The following is a 6,000-nucleotide window of genomic DNA, read 5'->3' on the forward strand; positions in this document are numbered from 1 at the left end:
TGCTCAGGTATGTCTACATGTGTTCAGTCACATCTCCCAACTGCCATGTAGACATAACCTTGGAAATGCTGCCACAGAAAGAAGAACTAGCTGCAGAACCTGAGATAGGGACGCAAGCCAGGTTGGATTACAACAGTGTCAATAAATTTAGAAGATAGGATATTTCATATTAAAGTTGACCTTTTTATCCTTGACTTGTATTTCTGTCCTCTTATTTTCTGCAGGAGAGTTAAAGATGGAGGGTCAAATTCTCTGCTGGTGGAAATTTACATAGCTCCTTTACAACACTTGAGGATCTGGCGCATATGTCAGCTAGACTTAGAATTTCTTGGCATTTTCTGGATTGTGTCACAACCTTACCAATTCTTAATTTTTTTTATATTTAATGGTTTTCTTTCTCAGTGAATCTATTTATGGCACCGATTTAATTCACAAATTCATACAAACCTTGCCACTTCAGCATGTAGTACAAAGAACTGAATGTATTTATGGACTGTGATGCTGTCTCAGGAATACTTGGCAGCATTGCAGATGAGATTATTGAGTCACACATTACTAGGATATACTGCAGATTGTGTATGAATAATAGGAGAATAGTGGAAGTACTGAATAAATAGAGTATAATTTTTTGTTAAATGACATGAGAACAACTACCAACCTTACCTACAATTCTCTGTTTCATTGTTCTTCTGACCTAACAGTTTATGAACCTTATCATTTACCACTTTCAAAGCCGCAGAGCAACTAGGATAAACTTCATGTGAAATCTAATGTTTGTCTCTGTAAGAATGTACAATTAAGAAGAACGCAGAGGCAAAATTTGGAGGAACTTTAGAGACTCCTTTGATCTGTGCCATAGAAAAACAAATGTCAAATCATAATATATTATAGCAGATATGGGTAGTACACACTGCAATTAAAATGACCTCTGAGCAATTTCCATTCTAATTCCCCCTTTTAACCACTCATAGCTTTCTCAAGCAATTGTTCAGTTTTGTCTCATCATAAACATGACTTTTTTTTAAGAGTTTGAGCAAAGATGGTTCAGCTGTTAAGTTGTGTGTACGTTTAAAAGGAATAAAAAGGATACAATCTGCTGTGAATGTCCCAGTCAGTAATAGTATGCCTGGGTAACTGAATGGCATTGGAAACATCAGACTTGAAAGTAGACACATCAAATTCTGCTTGTATTCCTTAAACGTCAAAGTGTGAAGAAAATTAATTCAGTAGTTTTGAAGTTTATAGCATTTATATGAGGGGAAATTCATGCCCATATAGTAGAATTTTCTCATGATTTTTTTGATTGCCCCCAAATTTGAATAGATTAAGAGTCTAATCATGGAACTCTAGTGTGTCTACCCCTTAATCTCCTGTGTGGCTATGTCACAATCTGGCCCCTGTTGACTTAAAACAGAATCATCAACCCATTTCGTAGTATGGAACACATCTTAACAGAGAGATTATTTAACAAACCTCCTTTTCTCCCATTTATGATTACTTCAGACCACGACCCAGCACTACAAAATCCAGTTCACAGTTGCAGAATATCCTTGTAATAATTACTACCATTGCTTGGGTACAGTTGTCCTATTTTTCCTGCTTGATTTTAGTTGCTGCCATAAGCATCCAGGTTCTTCTTGCAATGTGGAGACTAGGTGCATGTAGAAGCATCTGAATGTGAAAAGGAGCCAGCATCCTGTGACCTACTAATTTTCTGCAGTGTTCTGCTGACCATGAAATCCATGAAACACAGTTTAGAAATTACTATCTTAGAACACTGGGTGTCGGGATGCAGTAAACACATTACTTTTGGATAGATTTAAATTTAGAGGCAATTTCAACTTAGAGATGGCCTAATTGGCTAAGATGGTTGAGTTCCAAAATGTCTTAATCAAGGCTGAGTGGAATTCCAAGATGTGTTAAGACTTTTTTGGAGGGGGTGTATGTGTGGCAAGAGGGGTAGGTGAACGGTGTGTGCAAAAAAAAAAAAGAAAAAGAAATACTAAAAGTGGAAAATGAAGTTCTAGGCAAAAAAAACAAAAAATGCCAATTAGTTTAGAGTTAAGAATGAGAAGAAGTCAAGCTTTCAAGAAGCAGAATTAAGGTTGAAAGTTGTTAATTCTATCCCTTTCTTCTGTGAGATGAGGCCACAGTTTTAGATGACCCAACAAGGTAAATCAGAAAAGTGATGAAAACCTCTCTTATATAATTAATTACAGCATTTTTATGTTGTTAACTTGAAGTGTTCATAACTGTAAAACGACAAATAATTTCCTGCAGACTTGGCTTACATTTACCTTTGTGGCACAACTGTTAATTAAAATGTGGTGGGGAGGAGTATCTGTGTCTTCTATGGTGCCTTCAATTATGGGTTTAAAATTACCCCACACAGATAAGTAAATTAGCCACCCTCCTGTGAGGTGAGTACTTACTGGCATCATCTGTAAAAATGTTTTGATTAAGGTTATGTAGCAAGTCAGTTGAAGAACCATAAACAGAAACCAGACTGAGTGAATCGCTGTGCTGTGGTTTATCCATTAGACCATGTTTCCTCCACCACTTCATCTCTCAATTCTGAGTTGCATGGGACTCTGAGGCATCCATTATCTAAAGAGACTGATGCAAGTGTTTCTCACCCTCACAGTGTTCTCAGCTGTTCTAGGTTTGAATTGTACTTAAGAAAAAAGTGAATTTTAAAACTACTTGATCTGTTTTCTTTAAAAATGTCTTATTTAGGTGATCTCTTTGATACTTATTGTAAAAAGCAATTCAAGTTTGAAGACTGTAAACTTTAAGTACAGCAAAAACATCTACTATATGTAATAGAAGGTACATTTCTCTTTCATAATGTATTTGGCAACTTCTGAGTTGTTAATCTGTCAACTTTAACATTGGCAATATCATCAATACTGTGTTTTGCATGGAATCAATATATTTATTTAAGCTAAATTGCAATAAACTGTTAAACTGAAAATAAACTATGTGCTCAGCTGGCAAGGGATAATGAATGTCACCATAGAGAAGACCAGCATCTATGAATTATGGCCCTGCAGTTTTAATTGCTTGTCCTTTCTTTTAACTGAAGGGCTTATATTGTTTTCCAGATTAACACCCAGTGTTGCTGCTAAGTCACCTCTTTACCTTGTCTGGTAAAACTCACTGTTTTGTAACAGTTCCAGAATATAAAGACTGGATATGGTATTTCCGTTTGGAAGGTGAGGTTGTGGGGTGGGAGGAGATAACTATTGCTTCATTATATCTCCCATCGGTGTTCCTTTTGGTTTCATGTTGTTGAATCGAAAATACTGACAATTTTCAAACAAAAAAGGGAATTAGTTAGAAATGTCTCTGCACATTGCCTTTTCTTTTTTCTGAAGTGAACAGTGTCATTTCTTCCAAAAGAGAACATTTGCTTTGGTGATCTAGTGCATTAATGACCTCTAATGAAACGAGCACTTCATCTCTTTTCTGAGCCCACAACAGCATGACACTCATAAAATGTACATAGAGCTGTCAATAGCTCTGACAGGACTCTTTTGAAGGTTATGTTTTGCAACAGTGATCACACGGCTAATATGATCTCTGGGAGTAGGATCATTTAAAGATTATTAATTCTGTTTTCTGGTGCCTTCATAAAAAGATGGAGGCAAAAATGAATATGAGTGGCATGAATCCCTCCCGTGAGCTAATTATCTAGACAATCATGATTCCTTCTTTGGTAATACTTGCTAGAATCATCAATTAGTTTTCTACCAATGTCAACTTCAGAATTTTCTAATGATTTCACTCTGGTAGCTTTACAAAATGAGAAGTCGTGTTACTGATGTTAAGCAGTATTACCTTTGCTATGTATACATAATAAAAACATTAAGAGATTTGAAAAGTGCACAAGTGGAGATTTTAAAATAGTAGAGTCACTGCATGATATTTTTTTTTAAATAGACTCCCTTTCAAAGACTTGAATTGTGAAAAGAAACACGGAAAAGCTAAAGAATGAATATATTCTTTGGCAAAACACAGGACTTAAATTGTTCAAAATTTTTATTCACTGCAATTGAATACCTGAGTGTCGACATTTGTGGAGCATCATTAATTTGCAGAGGGTTCAGAACCTAGTGTGAAATCCTGGCTCCACTGAAGTCAATGGCTCAACTGGATTCAATCAGAGTTTTGCCAAGATTTTACTCCTAATGCAGAGCCAATGATGCCATGAAGACAGATGGTTTATTGTTATACAAGCTGCTTGACATAAGCTCATAAGAAATTAACATTAAAGATTTGGTGTTTGGAGTTTTGATTTGTTCCATTTACACTATTAAACCAGAAAAGTGTGTATTCTGTTTCATAACAACTTTCTAGGGAGGGAAAACATGTGTTGGTTGTCAATTGTATTTTGTTTCTAATTATTTTGTTGCTTTATTAACAAGTGAACAACTTAAGGCAAGAGGTCAAATTCATCTCTATTTTAATTCTATTATCTTTGCTACCATCTGGAACTCATGTAACAGAACAATACAATGCTATATATTCTATAAGCCAAATACAGTGTAGGCAAACCTAAATTTCAATTTAGAATAAATTGTCCACATTCTAGCATTTCCCTATATCTTCTTGAAGACCTTTCTCATTCTAAATCATTCCTTGATGCCAAGGATCAGTGAGATTTGATGGTATAAAATAAGTTACAAATAGCATTAATTTTAAGCAGGAGTGGGGGTAATTTTCATCATCTTTGAAAATTTTATACTGTGATTTTTTTTCAGAGTAATAGTCTTCTTTGAGATAACTAACCTTTAGCCCCTTGAATCCCTCACAGGGAACAAAGACAGGCTGCAGACCCATCTCACTCAGGGAGCATAGAACTTCTAATGTTGTAGAGAGCTGCTAGCAGATATGAAGACTCTAAGCAGGATCCTTGGGAAGTCAAACTTGCAACTCATGGTTTACTCTCATGAGTAGCAATGATGAGTAAGCAAAGAAATGTCAAATGAAAATCAAGCTTCAATCACTGATGAAACTGAGCAAACAGATTAAGTTTAGCATTTTTGTTAGTCACCACTACATTTGTTTGCCCTTGGTTAGCATGTCTCAATTTTGAAAAAAAAATATGAGAGAGAGAGAGATAGAGAGAGAAGCACAGACAGCTCCTTGAGGAGTGTTTTCCCACTCTCTCTGTCCAAGTAGCAGAGTACTTAAAGTCAACAAGGAGAAATCAAAATAGCCTATGGCATAATACACACAATACAGAAAATAAGCCTTTTATGCACAATCTATGCACTTACCACACTGTGTGTGTGTAATTTTTATCTCTTAGAAAAAATCCATAGAATTTGTTACAGTTACAGCAAGAGAATGATGAATTAAAGTATATATGTATCTAGTTGTATGTTTATAAAATATACATGTGTATGTATACCTATCCAAAATCCATTCCTCCAGGTCAGTTGAGGTTGATTTTATGATTAGTGTGTGATGTAGATGGCACGATACATCAGTTTAAAGTTTCAGTCAGACTGACAAAGATTCTTTTAAATTAGATTGTCTTAACTGCAGTACAGTCAACCAGCTATGTGGTTTTGCTGCCTTTATCACTCTCCATTCTGCTTTCCTATAGCAAATCTGTGGTGAAAAGGTGAAGTTCAGGCTAATTATCGCTAACTGGGGTGTTCCTGGTATGATTATACTGAACCTGCACTAAAACTTTAAATGTCAGTATTCTCCATCCTGCATCTGTTGTATTTTTAAAATTGTGGATATATTTCAAAGTCGAATATTCCTTAGTTTCCTCTTCTGTGTTTAGAGTTGTAACTGGTCAGTGTCTCTGGTCTGTTACCTGTGTGATCTTTGCTGTGGTTTTCTATAGCTGTAGATAAGTTTCATGACTTGTAATAGTAGACACTGGGTTCCTAGATAAATTTTCTAGTTCTTATAAACAATTAACTCTTTTCTCTCAATTTCTGTAAAGCTATAGGGAGGGGAGAATACAGCTGCTTATACTTC

The sequence above is a fragment of the Dermochelys coriacea genome, chromosome 7 (assembly GCF_009764565.3).
Source record: "Dermochelys coriacea isolate rDerCor1 chromosome 7, rDerCor1.pri.v4, whole genome shotgun sequence".
Classification (NCBI taxonomy): domain Eukaryota; kingdom Metazoa; phylum Chordata; order Testudines; family Dermochelyidae; genus Dermochelys; species Dermochelys coriacea.